The following is a 21,467-nucleotide window of genomic DNA, read 5'->3' on the forward strand; positions in this document are numbered from 1 at the left end:
AGTGTTCAGACCACATGCAGGGCAGGCTCGGGAGTCAATGCCCTTGGAGCTGCCCTCACCAGATGACAATGAGTGGTGGGTATATGTCATATCTTCCTTGCCACTCCGGTAGGACAAATCTAAGACATGTTCTACACCACGTCCCGGAGGTCTCCAGCAGGATTGAGCCCTAGTTGTCCCAAGAATCCGCTCACAACACTCCCTGCATTGACATCCCCCATTCACTGTCTCACTTCCTCCCTCCCTCATGAATGGGAGAACCAGTGGAAGACCTCCCAGGACAGCAGGAAGAGTCCAACCTAAGCCACGTAACAGGATTTTATGAGTATGCCACGGGAAAAATAAAGCACGATATGAATTGCCTCATAGTTTACCAATAAACATTTGTTTAATAATTTAAGTGCATCTGAGACAGTGCAGCCTGGACACGTGGCTATCTTCTTGTTTATGAGACTTCATTAAGGAGCGCTCTGTTCTGTCATCTCTATCACCTGGAAAGCACAAGGGTCATCTTGGGGGGAAAAATAATTCCCTTGATGACTATCCTTTCCTATTTTTTGATCCTAGTGTGAGTCTCTGAGGAGAGATTCTAATTCAGAGGTTGCAGTTTCACCTGCCTATGGGGGCCGGACAGGCAAGCTCCGTGAGTGAAGTGATTCAATTCAAAACTGCAGTGAACTGAAGTAAAGATGTATAAAGAGAGTGGCTACTCAGTTCTCGCTGCCATGAAGGATGAAGGCTGTTTCCTCCCAGATCTTCTGTGTCTTATTACTTCTTAATGTAAGCTTTGTGTCAAAGAGCCATATTGTAAATTATTGACAAGTAATTCAGTTTTTTCATAAACATCACATCCCTGGGCACAAACTCTCCTCATCAGTGGTCTTCTAACATGTTATCTCTGCTCAAAGCAGTGACCCAAGGTCACCTTAGTAGCCACAAGAACTGAAGTAAATGATAAAGTAGGCCCTAGCACCTGCCTCTGGTTTCCACAAGGCTCAGAGAAGCTGTATTCTAACCGGAGATCAGCCCTGGTTTCAAACCTCAGTTCTCTTCACATTATGTGTGGCCAAGTTCATTTGCCTCCCCAAGCAGACACTGATCTAGAATTATATGAGGAGGTTTCATTTCCAGATCTCATGTAAAATTAATTTTCATAATTCTCTCAGTTCCTGCCTGTCTATACATATCTTTGTTCATTAACCACTTTATTTCCATCTGAGCTGCCGCTGTCCCATGACTGGGAGGCAAAGACTGCAGGCAATTTTTAACTATGAGTTAGCAAAATGCATTCTGGAGCCCTGAGCTACTGGTCTCAGGGTTTACCTTGCTGTGCCCTTTAAAAATACCTAGTGTAGCAACAAAACAACGCAGCCGAAAAAGCATTAAGTTCCTTAATGAATAATTAAACCAAATAAGATCTTAGAGCATATTACTCTGGTGAGAGATGCTTAGGTGTCTTTGAACCCACAGTGGTTTTCTGCCCAAGTTTAATAAGGTGTTTTGATTGTATAAAAGATGCTTTAAACTTGCCTGGAAGCCTCTCACAGGCACCCTGCTCTGCAGGGACCCTTCTCTGGGAAGAGTTCTACTGGGCTTCGATTTGGAAACATTCCCTAATTAAATCAGGCCCCATCCACCCACCCCTTACATTTGCCAGTTGCTCCCTCCTGAAAGTGGCCCTAGGTACCAGCCTACTAAACATCTGTTTTTGTTCCTGTTTTCATGGGTCAAGTGGAAAGTTCTACAAATGAAAATCATCATTTAGTCGGGGTCTACCGGGCCATCCTCCTTGTGGGCTTTTCTTTGGTTGTTCTCCGTCTTGGAGAGAGGTTTCTTTTCGCCTTTCTTTTTCAATTAAACTACAGAGTCGGCATTGCTGCCATAGGATTCATGCCATGCTATGTCTGAAAGCAGGTGACAAGACACTAGATTTTCAGGCTAGAGCAGTGTCCTCAGCCAACCTGAAGGGAACATCAGCGTATGACAGAAGAGTTTGTGGGGAGGTATTGTCGTGATTCTGCAGAATTATTTGTTGTCCTACTGGTGTGCATTTTTTAATGCTGTGGCTTTCTTTTTTAAGCAGTGGAATGCATTTTCAAACAAACTCTATGATATACTTCTGTATAAATGAAGATAGCTGCTCCCATTGAAAAGGGCAGAGCTCTCCTCTGATCCTCCCTGACCACAGGTGCCTCATGGGGCCCCTCCGAGAAGCTCTGGGCCTCTCTACTCACACTGTGGTCTCGGCGCCACCTGGGGTCACTCTGGAGCTGGTTAGAGATGCGGAAGCTTGGACCCCACCTCTGCCCGCTAGCATCACAGGCTGTGGTTTAACAAGGCCCTGGGTGATTCTAACGCACATTAAGTTTTGAGGAACAACAAGCTAAGGCTTTGCAGACTACTGTTGGAAAACACTAGTCCAGGGCTTACCTCAGTGGCCTAATAGAAACAGTCCTAACCACTAGATTCAAATGTCGTTTATTTGGTTTCTCCAAAACCAGTTCCAAAATGTGATATTGTATTTTTCTACTTTGAAAATTAAAGTTAATTAAACTTTATTTTTCTTTGGTATACTTTGAGATAATGGGAAATGATATTGTATCCAATGTTGGGAGTGGGTGGCCATGACTGGGAAGATGAGATGTATTATTTATGGCTTTTTCCAAGCAGCATCTGTCTCCAGTGGGCCTGGGCCTTCTGGGTGCACATGGGTATGCTTCCTGGAGTCATTCGCAAGTGATGGAATGACATACCTTTTTGGACAGTCTTTGGTTCCAGAATGACTTTCAGCAAATGGGGTCATTATCCCTGACAGTGCCATGACTTGATCAGGTGAATATACATCAAATGTCTGGGTGAAAACCCAGAAGAAACTCTGCCACCAAGTGACGTGACTGAGAAGTCATTCAACCTCTCAATGCGTCAGGTGGTATGTTTATAATAAGGTGACCAACTTGTCCCAGTTTGCCCTGGAATTTCTTGGCTTAAGCACTGAATTCCCTCATCCCGGGAAGCCCCACGGTCCCAGGAGAACTGGGACAGTCAGCAGCCTAGCCTAGAAGCAGGGAAAGGCACGTTCAATTATCCAAAGCTCTGAGTGTTTCGTTAGTGGAAACGGTGAAGCAAGCTCTGAGTTTTACTGTTTTCTTCAGGGCCCAAGAATATGAATTTTAAAAACTGGCTTAATGATATTGTTTCAACACTTATTTCTTAGATAGCAGTTGCAAATGATTCCAAGATATGAAACAGGTGTTTCTGCATGGTCTGCTGGATAGAATGAAGAAAAATGTCCTCCCAGATTACCCTACAGATGACGTACCCAGTGGTTTCTACTTTCAAATGAAAAATACGTTCAATCACATAGTCGACAGGATTCCATCTGGCCTGTCTATAATATCCAGAGCTGAAATGGAAGCCTCTGTGTTGTTTCTAGATTCAGGCAAAAGCCTCACAATGCTTCACGAAGCAATTAAAACAGGTGTGTGTCATCCACACTTGCTGCTTTGCAAACAGCCAGCACCCCATCCTCATGGTCCGGAAAATTACTTTCAGTGTGGGTCTGTGTGAGAGTAAACAAACGCTTTGGCAAGCCGTGCCTTTGTGGCCACCAGCATCTTAATAGGGGATTCAGGGTCCCCTTTATAGAACTGTCTTTTTCTTAATTGTCAAGGAGGAATTTTCCACCGGAAGATCCTCTCCTTTAGTGTCTTTGAGTCTGGCCTTGTCTTCCTACAGCTTTAACGTAGTCCTGGGTTTAGTACCATAGTGATGTTTGAACATTCTTGTCTTATATACACCAGGATGACCACCAGAATGGGAGAGGCCAGGCTTCCGAAAACTCCAAAAGACTAGAAAAAATAAAGTGTCATTTATAATTTTAACTATAAAATAAATACTATTAATGGAAACAAACCTTTTAGGCCAGTGGATATCAAATTGGTTAGTATCTGAGAGACGCCCAGGAAGTTTGAAAAAATATTGATGCCTGGATCCTACACCAGATTCTGATTTAATTAATCCAGAGTGAGACCTTGGCATGGAATTTTTAAAAGCTTTCCAGTTGAGTCTAATGTGCTATAGGCTCTTATATAATAAAATTAGTCTTTTATATTCCCTAACTTAGTCTTATTTATTTGTTCCTTCTTTCCTTCATTGGTTCATTTCTGCTTATTGCCTTTCTATAAATTAATTGATTGATTCATTCATTTATCCCTCTTGCTTATTTCAATACAGCTTACAATGAAAGGAGAAAAAACTCTAGGGTTAGGTTTTTAAAAAAAACCTGGATTCTTTTAAAATTACCAGATCCAGTGATATGAGTCCAGGATAAATCATAATCAGAAAATTTTTCCTGAGTCTAAGCATAAACTCTGATAAAATATTTCACTTCTTTGTCTTCTACCTCAGATATCCCTGAGTGGTATATAACAAAAAATGCATAAATTATTTCGAAACAGTTTAAAAACCAAGTGGTTGGGTCAACTTTGACTTCTGAATATAGGTTTGTGTTAGTTCTCTACTTGTATTCATTAAATGTGCAATTCAATTACTAACACTTAACGATGTCATCAAACAGGGTAATTCATACTATTTGTAATCATAAAGATGATTCTGAATGCAGAGGGAGAAAATTTATTCCTCATTAAAAACTCTGTCATTTTGAAATCTCAGCATATTCTTGGATCTAAAATACTGTACTTAGAGATCTGTACATAATTTGGGGGGCTGTAATGGAAGGAGCACTGGACTAGGGGTTCGGTGATTCCTACCAGAGTCATCTTCCTACAAAGTAAATCTGATCTTGTTATTGTCCTAGTTTGGTGGTGTTCAAATTTCAGTGCAGATTTTCAGCATTCTCTCGAGGGCTTGTGCAAACACAGAGTGCTGGGACCCTATAGGGTTTCTCATTCAGGAGGTTAGTGGCAGAGGTTAGAAATGGGAGGAACACACTTTGAGAACCGCTGAGGCCATATATATATATACCTCTGCAGGCTTCCTATTTTCTTGTGCCTTTTTTCTTAAGATGAGGTCTGAAGCCCAGCAGCATTGATGTCACCTGGGAGTTTGTTAGAAATTCAGAATCCTAGTGCCACCCCAGACCTACTGAGTCAGAATCTCCATTTAAACAAGATCCCTAGGTGATTTCTATGCTCAGTAGAGTTTGAGGAACACTGATCTAAATCCAAATCTCTACCATACTTGGTGAGGCTCTTCAATATCCTGCCCCACACCCCTCTCTCTTTAACCATCTTCTGCCAGTTTCCTTATCTCTCTAACACCCTAGTCCACTCTTCCTTGATCCTTTTTATGTTCTTGTGGTTTCAGGGTGTTATAAATGCTGTTCCTTCTGCCTGGACTGGCTTCCCCCAAGCTCAATTCACCCTTCAAGTCATGGCTCAGATTTCCTCTTCTGTGAAGTTTATCCTGACTTCTCCAAGCATGCTATTTCTTGCAACTCTATTCTATCACTTACATCACTGTATTGTAATCATCTGTGTAACTGCGTATTTCTTCCTTTACACTATGAGCTCCCTGGCAGAAGTGATATCTTAATAGTCTCTACATCCATAGTTCTGTTCATCAAGCACAGAGTATGTGCTCAATAAATATGTCTTGAATGAATGGGTCGATTAACTGGGACACTTTGATTAAGTCACAACTTCTTTGAGTCTCTGTTTATTCATCTATAAAAAGAGAGGGTGGATTACGCAATCTCTAGATGCCTCCTTTCCGTCCAATTTACTGCTCTCTACATAATTCCAAATTATTTAAAAATTTCTGCAAATATTTATTGAGCAACTACTGAGTGCTGGGCGTGTGGCTGTAGACAGGACCATGGTCATGGACCCTGCCCTTTTGGGCTTTTCAGTCTGGTGGAAGAGACAGACCACAAACAACTCTTTAAACAGGAATGACATTTTCAAGTGGTTAAGTGCTTGTTAAAGGCTATGAAAGGTGTGGTGGCTTATCTAAGAGGGGAAGTTAACCCAGATAAAAAATCCAAGCTCTCCTCACATTGTGTGCCTTAATACTTTATTAACCCAAAACAAAGAAGAAAATCTGTTAACTTTTCTGTATATGGTGCTTAGAAAATATGTTGACGGGGCCAGGAATATTACAAGCTAAGGAAATTGCCTAAACTGATAGGTTACAGAAATGGGCTAGACTAGAATCTTCTCTGATTCTTAACCCCAATAAGCCTGTCTAAGTGAAAAGAGCTTTGAACACTGCAAACAATCTGGGCACTATACTGAGTAAATGTGGTAATGACAGAGCTATTGTACACAGTTCTGTGGATTAGGGATGTGGCCTGCCTCCAGGATGTAGTGTGGCTTAGTGGAGGGGTGCTGAATCGGGCAGTAGGAGCCCAGGGTTCTAGTCCTGAGTCTACCGTGAAAAACTGTGAGGCCTGGGCCTCTGTTTTCTCAATTGTGGAATAATGAGGGTGAATTGATGCTTTGTAAACTCAAATATCTTCCCAGGGATTCAGCAAGCTGCCAGCCCCTGTGTCAGACGGTGATGATTTTCAGAGAAAGCAATTGGGTGTTTCCTTGGCAGTACGACTATTCGTTCCTGAATCACTTGAGTAAATTAAATCGTCTCTTCCCTTTCCCTTACAATTGGCCCTTCTGGCCAATGGATCGGAAGGGTCTGAACATATAAGACAGAGGTGAGCCTTGGAGAGAGCTCCACGGGGAGATACTGTGGCAAAACAGATCAGGCAGGGTCCTTCCTTCCTCCGATGGGCTCTTCATTTTCAGTTAAAGCTGGGCTACGCGGCCATTCAGCAGTTGCAGGAGGAGCCATATCATCTGAAGAAGCTGAGCCAAATATTTGATTTGGATGATTATGCTGCAGGTGTCTCATCAGAACTGCAGTGCCTGGATTACTAATTATTTTTATTCAACCTAGTGCCTCTTGCAGGGAACACATGGCAGGAATCATGAAGGATGGCTCTAATAAATGAGGCCTTGGACAACCAATGCCAGGGGTAGGCTGGAGAAGCAGAAATGGCAAAGACAGTGCAACCAGTTGGCAGAGAAGAGGGTGGGCCCCCTCAGAGTGTTAGACTGGGTGAACTGGTAAAAGGAGCTGTCTGTGGCCACATAGCTTGGCTCAAAGGAAAACAACCATCTTTTATAAAGTTGAGCCAGAAATGGCTGTCTGTGACCACAACGTCCTCAGGCAGATGCTCAGATGTCACTCAGAATATTTCAGTTTTCATGTATCTTTTAGTGTCTGGTGGCATGAAAGAGCTAACGTAGTTCTCCAAACTGCCCAGATCTCCTACAGCAATAATAGAATTTCACACCTGTAGTCATTCTGCAGCATATAAAGGGCGTTCGTGTTCACCACTTTGTTTCAGCTTCCCAAGAAAGTGGGAGATATTTAATTATCTTGATTTTGACAAAGGAAAATTACAAGGGCTAAGTGAGGGTAAGAGATTTCTGCAAGGTCTCACTGCTAGGAAATGTTAGGACCTCGGCTAGGGCCTTCTGAACTCAAGACCAGAGCCTTTCCCAAGCAGAAAGACAGTATCTTAGCTCATTCATTTAGTGTGTGGTGTAAGAGAGGTTAAGGTGAGGAGATTCCTTCCCAAGACAGCCAGTGGGCTTCCAGCTTCCAGGTGCACACACTACATTAGCTCTTCTAGGTCTCTGGCTTTAGTGAAATGGCCATGTGCATGCGGATGAACACAAAGTTGTTGCTGCATCTAGAATAAATTATTAAATACAGCCTTTACACTGACGGTGTCCAATTTTATCTCTTTAGCCCTATTCCTTTTTTGAGATTCAAATGCATATATATCTAGCTACCCATCGGACTTGTCTCCTGTATAGTCAGTGACTCCAAAGCTGCAAGCATCTTTTTCCCCCAGAGCCCCAAATCTGTCCCTTTTCTTTCCTCCGTGTTAATGGCACTGCCATCCACCAACTTTCTTAAGACAGGAAACTGGTATCATCCTTATTCTTTACTGTCCCTCAGCCCACCCTTTACATCTTTTCCTTTTCTTTGCCAAGGGATATTCACCCTGAGGTAACATCTATGCCACTCTTCCTCTATTTTTTAGGATGTGGGCCACCAGCACAGCATGGCTGCTAACAGAGTGGTGTAGATATGCACCTGGGAACTGAAACTGGGCCACTGAAGTAGAGTGCACCAAACTTAACTACTAGGCCACCAGGGCTGGCCCCCACCCTTTATATCTTAACAGAAGGGTCAGCTTCATGGATTTGTGACCCGTGCAGTCACACAGGGCCCTCTGCTCAGAAGGGCCTCATGCTTAGGGTTTAATGCTCTGCGATTGCTGTCCTGAAATCCTTAATAATTTTTTCTTTGAATTTGTGTTTTGTAAGAGAAGCTCATAGGACAATGGAGTACTATAGATGGGGTCAGGGATGTGGGCATATCCACCCACCCACTGAATGGGGGCCCCAGGCCCTGGGCTCCTGTGGGGGTCTCTAAGTGCTTGCAAATATTCCCATGCCTGAGGGAGAATGACATTAAATAGCAAAGAAAACACACTAGGTTGTGAGAGACTGAAGAAAAAAGGATAAGCTTTTACCTGCTCTTTGAACAAGAGACCCATCATTGTCATTTTTGCACTGGGCCCCACAGATTATGTAGCTTGCTCTCCTAACCAGTTATAAAATTTTAATGATTCCATGCCTTCTCCTAAAAAAAACCAAACAAGTGAATCTATTGAATATCTTGAATCTATTTCCTGCCATGGAAGCCAATCTATTTCCTTCCATTTCATTCCTGCTTATTGACACTTCTCTAGTTCAGGAAATTATTTCCTTTCACCAAAATTGTTACAACAGCTTCTTCTCTGGTCTTCTGGTGGCCAGTCTTGGTCCCCTCTCTCAGTGTTCTCTTCTGTGTGATGTGGCCAGAGTCATCTTCCGAAATGACAGCTGTTATTATATCACCACTGTGAAATGACCTCAACCCTGTCCCAAAAAGCTCTCTACTGCTCTTGAGATACATGTAAAAAAACTCCTTAACAAGGCTTAACAAGTTCCTTTATAACTTGTTTACTACCTGTGATGGTTAATTTTATGTGTCAACTTGGCTAGGCCATGGTACCCAGCCATTTGGTCAAACACCAGTCTAGATGTCATGGCACCAGTCTGGATGTCATGGCAAAGGTATTTATTAGATGAAATTAACATTTAAATCAGCAGACTTCAAGTAAAGCAGATTGCCCTCCATGAAATGGGTGAGCCTCATCTAAACAGTGGAAGGTCTTAAGAGAAAAAGACTGAGCTCACTTGAGGAAAATGGAATTCTGTCTCCACACTGCCTTTGGACTCAAGTTGCAACATCAGTTCTTCCCTGGGTCTCCAGCCTGTAGGCCAACCCTACGAATTTGGTCTTGCCAGCTCCATAATTGTGTGAGCCAATTTTCTTAAAATCTCTCTCTCTCTCAAATTCCTTGAAAGTACCATGCTTCTCTCACCTCTTGACATTTCCCATTTTGTTTTTTGTAAATGGAATACTATTCCCCATTATTCTCCAACTAATTAATACTTACCTCTAATTCTGGGCTACAAATCCCCCTTACATTCTCCCAATCACTGAATATTACCCTCTTCTTAGACACTACCTTGTATTTGACCATTTTCTTGACTGGGTCCTTCACTGGACTCTAAGATCTATAAGGATAGGAACCATGTCTATTTTGTTAAGACTTCTATACCCAAAGCAATACAGTAAGTATCTGGCTCATAGAAGGAACTCTTGGATGAAGGAACAAATGGAATGAATGAATCACCTAAAAGGGGTGTAACTTTGTATTGTTAGAAAGAAAGACAAATTCACAAATGTGACATTAATATGGCCCCTAGATGCCAAGCTCTCATAGACCCTTTTTACCAGGAATTTTGAGGAATTATTGACAGGCTTGGTGATACTAGTTTAAATTTCGACCTGATAAATAAAAAACTTAATGGATCCTACACTAATTGCCTTTTCTCTTCTAAGGCCTGAGGGTAAATGTGAGGCAACATTAAAGGATTACGTTATATTTGACGGTCTGTGAAGGAGAGCATTAATGATTAAAAATCAAATCTCCAATGTTTCCTGGAGTACTCCATTATGGATCAAAGAAAATCCATAAAACACAAACAACCATATTTTCTTGGAGGATAAAGAGGGCCATAAACATGGTGGGAAAGAGAATCTGAAGCACAACGTTGAGTTCTGTTGTTCATCCTTGACAAATCTGGGACTCAGTCAGCTAATCCTTTATGACAAAAAAATCATCAGTGCTGATGAGGGACCAGTGGTATGTGTCAATCACCAACATGCCAATGACAGCTATTTCACAGTCGGTCCCAAAAAGTGAAGTGTAGGATGGCGCCACAAATTCTCCTGGATCCAAAGAAAGAAGCGGTGACCAGGCATTGTGTCTTTTTGTCCTGGAGCCATTTTCCTAAGAATTATTGACACATAGGAACAGGTCATTGACAAACTTCCACAGTCCCTTTGGAAACATGACTTCCCTGTGAAATCTCTTCTTTCATCCCCACGAGGTGGGTTCTAGGCCTCTCAAGAGTTTGGCCTGGGTCTTGCCCCCTGGTTGAGGTGTAGCGTGAAAGGGTGTGGTCAGCAACTTGCGGGACGCAAGGTTACTTTCAGTTCAACAGCGACACCTTTCTTCTTCCCATCTGCCGCTGTTCTGCGACTGCTCAACTCACACTCTGTAATAAGTAGGTTTGCTACTTCTGCTGATGGAGCTGCAAAGGCAGTCTCCCCCTCTCTGAGACCCGAGCCTCCCTCCCCACCCATACTTCACCCCACAGGCTGCCTGGCAGAGGCAGGGGGCAGGATGCACAGGGTAATAAATCCCATCCACTGCTGAGCTGAGGGATAACAGATGGATAGGTCTCCTCGTGCAATTTCCACTTCGCTTGGTTTGGGTATTAAATAGCAGAAGGGTGGTTTCTTCTTGTGCAATTTTCAAACAGATGAAACCAGAGGGAGGGTTTGCAGGGCTGGGAGGAAAATGAGGGACTCGACTGTCCTTTAGAGGAAGCCCAATGAATAGGATACCCTGAAAACCCTGGGAAGGATTCAGACTTGTTTTTGCTGCTACATAGAAGTCAGTTCTTTCCTCCAAAACCGCCCGCTCATCCCTACCAGTCATGGCAAAGAAAATGATCATGGGAGGCCAGACAGTCTGTTGTTCATGTTGTTATAGTGTTATGGTGATTGCAGTACAAATTCTCAGGGTGGAAAAAAAGGTATAATGACAGATTGTGTGATTATACCCATACTTATAATTAAGCTGTTACAATACAGACGAGCGCCTGCTCTCTAATGTCACCAACAGAAACCTCTTTGCTTGGAAAGGAAAGTGACTCACTCTGGCAATTAGAAGGAGTTCCCTACAGGACTTCATTTTCCAACCTTATGAACACTCCAGTAGGAAGATGTGTTGCTTGCTTGAGTTACAGGGAAAAGTACAGAGATCCAGGAGCAACCACCTGATCTCCAGGTACAGGATGTGGTACTGGTTAGAGAAGGAATTATTACCATCACAAATAACCTCTTTGCAATGCACAAAGGACTTGGCTCCTGCAAAGCACTTTATCATGGTGTTTATATGCAACTCTGTGGGGCGAGTTGGATTTGTGGTTTCCATTTAGGGCTGAAAGGAGAGAGGGAAAGAGAGAGAGAGAGAAAAGACACTCAGCAGGCAACAGGGCAAGCTGGTGCCCACTTGGGACTCCTGGCCACTTGCCAACATGGCTATTTCCACTGGCTGTCAGTTGCCTGGTGGTAAAGCGGGGGGGTTTCTGCCTGTGCAGTCCTCAAAACCCCAGACAAGGCTATGTTGAATTTTCCCAGTAACTTTGAATTTTTTTCATTTCCAGGGGAGTCAAGGATGTGCATCTTTTTTTCTTTTTTTTTTTTTCCTTTTTACCCAACCCTCTTTGATTAATAGGTCTTATTTCCTTTCCTCTGGCAGCCATCTTTCCTGCTAGACGTTGCTACAAGGAAGTCAACCACTCTTACCTGCAAAGATATGTGTGGGATTCTGTGCAGGTAATCTGTAATCCAGCTGAGGTAAATACTCCTCAGTGATGAATGTGTGCCTCTGTGCAGCAGGCGGTTGTTGTGGGATGTGTACAAAGAGCCCCTCCTTCCCTGATATGGTGTGACCTGGGGTTCCCCTTGGAAAGGACTTTCACTTGAGGGAGGAATCATTACGAGGCCATTATTTTGAATTCATTGGCAGTTTTCTTGGAAAGTGTGTAACCTCCCTGTGTACTGTTTCCTTATCTGCAGCTCCAGGTAATACGTATCCACCTCCAGAGAGGCATCTTGAAGGCTAATGAGTTAATGATATTTGTGAAGTGTCTTGAAGATGCAAGGCACAACACAAGTGGTAAGACTTAACAGTATCATATTCACATAAAAATCATTCTCAGGCATCAATGTTTGAGGAGCTCACCCTGAATTATTTCCATAAACACATAGAACATATGATTGACACCACATATTTCTGAGTTTAAAAAAATGACCCCTTGATTGAAATGTTGAGGGGGAAAGGGTGGAAGAATTCTACAACAGGGTAGAGAGTTGATGGGGAAAATATCAAAGCGAGAGGGAACAAACAGGGATCTTGGGGTGGCCATTTCCCTAAGGTTTTAGAGAGGACATTTAAAGTTTTCCCTGCTCAGCATCCCTTCCCTCTTCTCAGGGTGCTCATACCTCCTTTTGGAGATCCACCTCTCCCACTCTCAGTCTGGTTTGAACAGGGATGGCCTGTGACCCACACCTAAACCAGTCAGTAAATTCTGCCTCCTTGTCCAAAGTGAATTGTTCAGGGCTGGCTGTGTAACACAAGTAACCCCAATCAGAGAAAACCCCAAAACTCGCATTGAAATTGTTCGTAACAGAACATCATGTAAGGTGGGAGGTATGGGGGGGAATTAGGCCACCAGCGGGGGAAGACTTATACAAGAGTGAGGCCAACCCATCTTAAAGCACCCAGTCCTGATATAAACTCGTTTGAGCCCTGCTTTCAGTCCTGCCTGGACTTTCAATCACATGAGTCAATGGTTTCCTTTCTTACAAACAAAATTGTAGCTAGTGTTGACTTTGGGCTTTGGTTGCTGGCAATTGAAAGAGTCTTAACTAATATAATTCTCATCAATCTTTTACTTGGAAGTTTACTTCCAAATTAAGAATGGCTGAAGCTGTTTGCTCCATTGAGTTGCCTTTGTCTCACCATTTCTCTTCCCTGTGAAAGCCTGATCTCACGAATCATCCATTCAGGGAGAAAGTCCTCACAGCTCGTCCACTCTGTGCGAGGTGCCAGGAGAGATACAAAGATAAAGAAGATGTGATCCCCATTTTCAAAAAGTCATTGTCTAATTTGGGGCATATGACATATATTCAAAGCATAATAATCTCTATTAAAAGGGATCTCAAGCATTTATTTTAGGACTTTTGGAGGTGAGAATGATCACAAATGTTTGGGAGGGGGATTATGACAGCAATGGAATCTGAGCAGAGGCTTAAACACTTTGAGTGGAGCCTGAGACCAGGGAAGAAGCGTTCCAGCTGGGAGGGCCAGCATGAGCAAGGGAGAGGCAGGGGAATCCTGCATGGGGATGGTGGGGCAGTGGATGGACCATAAGTCTCTTGAAAACCAATAATGGGAGATATGGTGGGAAAAATTAATTTAGCCCAGATTGTGGACAGTCTTTGTGCCCAGCCTGGGAATTCAATTTTATCCTTGAACAGTGCGGATCTATGCAATCTTATTATCAGAGAAGAAAGACAATTCCAGCTACACATGAATTAAAGAGGGGAAGGGATGATAGCGACTGAGTTCTCTTTGGAGAACTTACAACAGTCCAGGTAAGAGATAATGAAAGCCTCAAATGATTACCAAGGATGGTAGGTAGAGATTGATAAGGGGGCTGGGATGAATGGAAAAGATATTGCGAGAGTAGAGTGAACTGGTTGGGTTTGATGTGGAAACAGAGGAACTTCATGGTTTCTATTTTGGATATTGGAAAGATGTCATGCCATGAGCAGAATTAGGAACTATAGGAGAAGCAGTCTGTGGGTGATGTAGCTTTGTCTTCAGGTGAGCATTGGCCACAAGACACATGTCCCATGAGCTCTGGAAGTGAAAGTGAAGCAGAATCATATATTTTATGCTCGGAAGTTTGGTGTAGGATGCCAGGAACTGTGGCAGCTCATGGGCATCGTCACTGATCTGCCAGCTCACCTTGTTTGTGGGGCCATACCTGGATACACACCTCCTCCTGCTGCCAGATCTCCTCCTGCAGCTCCTTCAAGCCCTGGGCCAAGGGAAAATGCAGCTCTGTGGAGAAGGACATCACTTCTGCTGCAAAAGACCCATGGCAGCAATTGGAGGAGGTGAGAGACTAATGTGCACTCTACTTCATCCTCAAGGTTATCTTTGTCCTTGATCGTGCCCAACTTTCCTGTCCAACTGCCAATCCTGTTGAAACAACAGCATTGCAGGCACTCCTCTACCAGCTCTTGTGATCGTGGAATATCTAATTCCCATTCCACATCCTTTAGTCTACCTACACTCATGGTGGTGCTGCTTCTCTGCTTGAACTCTAACTGCTTCAGTGGACTCAAGAGATACGAATCCATTCTCTTTATACCTATGGAACTGGAGATGTTGGTGGCATATTCAGGTGGAAATGTATACAGCAGGCTGTTGCAATGATGAGTCTGGGTTTTGAGAAGCTGATTAGGACTAGAAAGAGAAACCAGACAGTCTTTCACATAGAGATGATCATCAAAACTGAACAGTGGATGAAGCTGTGGAGGTAGAGAGTGTAGATAGAGAAGAGAAGAAGGCCAAGGATAGAACTTTGGATAATGCCTATAAAGCCAGGCAGAAGGAGGAAAAAGAGACAGGGAAGCAACCTGAAGTTAACAACGAGACCAAATGAGACCCAGGGGAGCACTTTCTAATACCCAGAAGAAAAGGTCTCTGGAGGAGGTGACTGTGCAAAATTATAGCACAAAGGACAAGTATTCTCTTTTTTCTATTGTTGAACTTAGCATTATAAAGGAAACCCTGGACATCATTTAGTTCAACTGTCTCATTTTACTGGAGAAAGAAGAGAGGCCCTTGAGAGCTTTCTTGAGACCATAGAGCTAATTTGGGGCAGAACCTGAAAGAAAAACCAGTTCTCTTGCCTATGTTTGAATGATTTTTCTAGTATATCATTCTTCCTCGTCTTGTTCATGATGCTGCAAGAATCAATGAGACAATATTGAAAAATATGGAGTCTGCAGAAGGAAAGATTTAATGATGATGCTGACATAAATTTCAGTATTTCCTTGTTTCTGAGGTGAGTGAAGCACTTTACATAGATTATTCTTTCTCAAAAGAGTTGTCCACCACAGGAAGGTGGCAAATGCTTTTATTCTTCTTTTATAAACAGAGAAACTGAGTCATGCTTAGGTAACTTGCTTTGTGCAATAAGTAAAATGCCTTTTGAACCTGAGTGCACCTTAAATGCTCTCGACAATGAGGTTATCTGAGCGTCACTGATGTTTCCATGCTTGACAGTTATTTTTTGAAAGAACAGACTCTCCACCTCACCTCCCTACAATCACAGCAATAGCTGGGTGGTTTGTGAAAGCTGTTTCCTTACCTTATATGTACAATTTGTGTGCACTCTTCATATTTTCATATAATGATACACACTGGGAGTGTAGTAGGTATGCAAGAAATGTTCTCGACTTAAGAATTCTCAGCGATATTCTTTCACTTCTGTGATCTACGAAATGGGGAATAGGAATGAATCCTCAAGGTAATTTCTTTACACCCTTTGCATCAGTAGCTTCGACCTGCCCCCACGCAAATGCACTGGAATGTTGGCAAAGCAGCAGTTGATCAAATTGAGTTTCATCTCCTGGACAGTGATGTGGATAATTGGCTGAAATTTGCTCACGCATCAACGGTGTATCAGATGAAGTGAAATGAACAAAGAAGGAGAGCTGGTGATGCAAAGAGGGAGCGAGAGCCCAGAGGATACCAGCCTCGCAACAACAACGGATTGTAAGGATTTCCACGTGCCAAGGGTCACACCCATTCCTCCCGATTGGCTTTTATTCCTAGGCTGTGTAGGAGTTTGGGAGAAATAATGTTTCAAGTTCCTACTATGTGCCAGGTACCTTGTTATACTTACCAGGTATTATGGACAAGGTACTTCGGGTTTCCCTCTCTCATTTCTCTCTGTAGTCCTGTTATGTTATTATCTCTTTGTCTAGCTACTTAGCTAACTTATAAAGATAGAAGACAGTTTACAAAAATGCAAAAGTTTCATAAAAAATGTATACTCCAGATCAGTCAGAGGTAGAGGAGTGGCTACAGAGGCATTACTGTCTCCAGAAGGGCTCCCTCTCAGCTAGCGCAAACTGGAAGCCCATCAACAAAGGCAGGCCACCCCTTCGTGGCTGTATCGATTTCCTTTCTCACTCGCAGGCGGTTTACTGCTGTTCCACGTACACGCAGCACAGCCGTCCCCGCGGTGTGTTGCCGGGTGGGGAGGATCTTGTTCACCCCTGCCTGGTCCCGTGCTTTCCCCTTTCTCCCATCCTTTGTGTCTGCGGTTCAGACCGCCTTTTGTCGTTTGTGCCAGTGGAGTTTTCAAAAGCAAGCATCTCGCTTCCTTTGGCCACTCGGAGAGCATACAGTATATTTGATGTCTGGAACATCAAACAAATGCTGGTGCTCACAGTGCAGAAATAATCCCAGACAAAAGAAGACTATGGCCATGTGGAGAATACGAAAGAGATGGGGCTGGGAAATTACCAGTCAAGTCAAAGAAGAGGCTGTTTCACCAACTCAGTTCACCCGTGAGAAATAGGACAGGGGAGGCTGGCAAGAATCTGCTCAGAGCACTCTGCCCCCAGCCACCCTGGGTGGTGACCGTGCCAAGGAAGACTCCTCTTCTCCTGAATCATTAGCTGCACCCTCTTATCTTCCGTGCAAGCTGAGTCTTGAGCAATCTTGTAAATGTTCCTAAACGTGGGCATGGCCATTTAGTAGTGAACACACATATGCATACCCCCTCTGTGGAAGAAAGTGATCCTGGTCTTGTTTTGGAACATAAAAGCCAGGCTGCTCAGCATCTGGGGAAGCGGAGATCAATGTTGCTAGCTCCCTCCTTCCCCCGTCCTGCTAGACTCACAGAAAGGCACGGGAGTTGACAGGAATCCGTGGGATTTCCTCTTCAGCATCTGGCTTCTGGCCACTCTCTCCCACCCCCATCTGCTTGTCCTCTCCCCAGAGCGGCAGCTGGTTCAGTGATGCAGCCCTAAGAGTTGAGGGGGTGAGTTAATTGCAAGAGGAGGGCGGAAAAGCCAGGGCAGGGAAAACTGTGCAAATCAAAGGGGTTTATCTCGGGAGGGCTGCTCGTGGGACCGAGGCAGGCTCACAGTCGCAGTTCAAGTTCACCTTGTGTGAAGGCAAAGAGGGGTTTTAATGGCTGTGTAGGAAGAGGGGAGGAGAGAGAAAGAGGGATAGAAAATCAAAAGAGAGCGAGAGAAAAAGAGAGGGAGAGAGAGGCACAAATCCAAATGTCGATGTGTAGACATAGTGAGGAGAGCCTGCTGGCTGACAGGGTGATTTATTGGATTCTTCCAGTTAATCACTGCCGGCCTGTGGCCAAACGGATCTCCAGCAAAGCTGAAAGGCAGCTGAGGGAAACAGGCTTATAAGCATAAAGCCGCATAATGGTGTTCAATGAAGTGTGAGACTTTTAGTTCAGTCTCGCTGAGCCGGCCGCACCGCCGGAATGTCAAAGAGGGATTGTGGGTGGAAAAATTATGGATTTAAACTGCTAGCTGTAAATGAGGTCAATATGTCTGGTTCATAAACAGTCCGAGCCTATTCCAAGAATGCAGTGAGGGGGAAAATTAGCGTGAAGCCAACACTGTAGACAAACCTCATTGAGATATAATTGCAGCTATAAATACAAGCGAAAAGCTTACGGAGCGCAATAAAATACAGACACGCTTTTCTCTTCCCCCTTCTTCTGCCTTCTTTGAATCTCTGCATTTGTTAAGGGTTGTGCATCCCTAATGCCCCCTTCATCTCTCCCTCCCTCTCCTAGTGACACCCAGTGTTGCAATTAATTGAGTGTTCTTGATCTCCCATTCCATTTTATTCAGGCAAGATTGGAAAAAATCAAAAGAGCACATCTAAAGCATTTTCTTCCCTTTTGCTTTTCTATTTGAATCAGGTTGAAATGTGTGGAAAAAAAAGCAGTGCTTATTTTTTATGAAGGGGAAAAAAATCCAAGTAAAAAGGCTTTTTAAACTAATACATCTGTTAGATCATTTGAATCTCCATTTAATGAAGGGACATCAAAGGTGCCCACAGGATCCTATGATGGGGATTGTTTCAAGAGCTACCTGGTCTTGGCTCATGAAACAATGACTCAAAATTAGTGGGTTTTTTCTCCTTCCTTTTTCTTAAACTCCAAAGACTCTCATTACTGTGTTTTGTACTGGAGCTCAAAGGACAGAGGACAGACATTAGCAAACTTGCTTCGCCCAGTTTAAAAGCCGATACAGTAATAAATTGAAGTCTAATAGCTCTGGTCAGGCTGTCTTTCCCCCTAAACCAATTGATTTAAATGGCAGTAATTTGGCCAGCGAGGCTAGTCCTGTTTAAATTAAACCCATTAATATAATAGCGCAAGTCCTGAATGAAATCCATCTGCAGAAAAGGCTCCACTGGGCAGTAGTTTCATAACGGCCGGGGGATGTCCTGAAACACCCACAATCGTACAAACAGGAATCGTGGATTACAGCCAGGACCCTGAAAGGCTCCTGAGACGAGAGAGAGAGAGAGAGAGAGAGAAAGAGAGAGAGAAAGAATGAATGCAGGATGTGAACAAAACTGTGTGAGCACACACATTCGAAGCAAGCGAGGAATAACGACCTGAAGTTTACAAGGGCAATGACCTTGGTTATTAGTAACAGTGAAAGGTTAATTGTATTAATAACAACTAGCGGTGTTCCTGCGGGAAACGCCTTCAGCATCCTTCTTCTTTTCCTCCTCCCATCTCACTAAGGAGGTATTTTTTCTCTTTCACTGTTCTGCCTAGACCTCATGGCCCAAAAGGACAAAAATAATTCCTTCTAAGCAGAGAATTCCATCCTCGCAGCTGAAGGTATATGTGTGTGTGTAATTTTAACATTAGCTGTCAAGACACTGTCCCTGCTATGTCCGCGTCTGGTTCAGAGTCAGTTTACATGAAGGTGGTCCAGCAGGTCAGATTTTGATTTGGGAATCAAGCATGCAGCTGCCATTTTCATCACTGAGTCTGAGTCAGTGTTTAAACCTGAGCAAATTGTCTGCCATCTGTTCAAAGGGAAGAGATGGTTTCTAAACAGACCAGAGAGAGCATGAACTAAGGAGCCATGGAATTGTGGGGACTGGAGCGTTTATGCGTATGTGAAGGCTGACGGCAAGATAATGCCACACGCGTCCACAGGTGGCCGATGGGAGAAGTTTAATTACTTTACGCATACATTCTGAATCTAACCCTCCAGAAGCCAGTAGGAGGCGGCAGGTATCTGACAACAAGACGAGGCATTAGGTATCAGGAGGTCCAGGCTCTGTGCAGTCAGAGGCAAGCACCTTAATCTGAGTTTGTTTCCTCATTAACAAAAGGGCGATGGGGGGTGGGGAGAATACTTGTTCTGCATTCCTTACAGATCGTTACTGGAATCAAGTGAGAGAGTGCATGGAAAAGTACTTGGTAATCTATGAAACATTAAATATAGGTAAGATAGTAGTAGTAGTCATAGTACTATTATTAGGTTTACTAACAAAGCAATAACTTGTAACTGGGTTAAGTTGTAAGGGAAGATTGCGTAGATTCACGCGGTCTTCTTGGATGCTGACCATGTTTGGGACACAGCGAATGGGTCTTTCACATAAGCTTTTCTCATTTACTCTTAGTGTAACCATGTGAAGTACATATTATTATCCTCCATTTTATAGGCAAGGACACTTAAGCTTTGAGAATCTGGGTCATCGTTCTCTGCTCTTCAAATAATAAATAGTAGAAATAGAATTTGAATCTAATTCTTCCACATTTACTTTTCGTTTTTTGAGAATGATGTACCCCTTCATCAGAATTGCCATTCTATTTCTTTACCCACCTATTTGTACCTAATTCAGCCCAGTGGATCTCAACTTGCAATGCATATTAAAATCACAAATATATTTATGATTTATGATATATTTATATCTGTTTTTAATAATAATGTTCAGAGTCCACCCCAGAGCTTCTGACTCGAGAGTTCTGCATTAGGACCGAGGTGAGAAATATTGGTTTAGCCTATCAAGAGAGGAAGAATTAGAGTGCCTATCCCACTGCTCCTTCCAAACTTTGTGTGTTGTTCTGCATGGTTAAAACACACACATACACACACACACAGAGTTTAAAAACAGGGAAACAGGCAGATTTCTGTGCCTGCTTCCATAACTCAGTCTTTAAACAGCAAAACAGCAGCTTAGCTGTAGAACTTCCCTACAAATGCTTTCCTTCCCTTAGGCACGGCTCAGCTGAGGAGACAATACTGCTTCTCTTCTTAATGTGGATAATGTGAGGCTACACCACAAAGCAGAAGAAGTCCACCCTCTGGGTGACAGACCCTTACAACCACCACACTCAGTTGGGGTCCTACAAGTGGTGGGGGGCGGGGCACTCAGCAGATGAGAAGACAGGAGCAAGAGCAGAGGGCACCCCAATTTGTATGTCAAGCTGCTATTTAGGGGAATTTCTTTGCTGCCCCTTCTTTCATAGAGTGATAAACAGTTTCTCTCTTAACTGGTTAGCATCATGCACCTCCCAGCGTTACTATGCCAGAATTGGTCCTTCTCTGAGAAACATCAATCAAAGAACACCAGAAATCTAAATGGTCGATCCATCCAATTTGTGGTACCCATCACCCAGATTCTAGAGGTGGGCGCAATACATATTGTTAATCCATATTTCACTAGTAATGAAATAGGAGGTGTGTGACTTGCCCACAGCCACAGAGCTAAAATACAATATAGGTGGGACGTATTCATTATTAAACAAATATTTATTGAGTGCTTACTACATCCTAAGCACTATTCCCAGCACTAGGAAATCTGCTCTCATGGAACTCACATTATTGTTGGGGAAAGACAGAAAATGAGGCAATAAAAACAAATGTGTAAGATGCGAGGGCTGAAAAGTGCTATGAAGAAAATGAAGCAGGGTCTGGAGCTAGAGAATGATGAGAGATGCGATTTCCTATGGGGAGTTGGGGATGTTCTTTCTGATGAGGTGGCATTTGAACAGACCTGAATGAAGTGAGGGAGGGAGCTTGGGGACTAGCCTTTTAGGCAGAAAAATCAGCAAGCACACAGTCCCCAAGGCATCACTGTGTTTGTCTGCTTA

The sequence above is a fragment of the Equus caballus genome, chromosome 23, assembly GCF_041296265.1.
Source record: "Equus caballus isolate H_3958 breed thoroughbred chromosome 23, TB-T2T, whole genome shotgun sequence".
Classification (NCBI taxonomy): domain Eukaryota; kingdom Metazoa; phylum Chordata; class Mammalia; order Perissodactyla; family Equidae; genus Equus; species Equus caballus.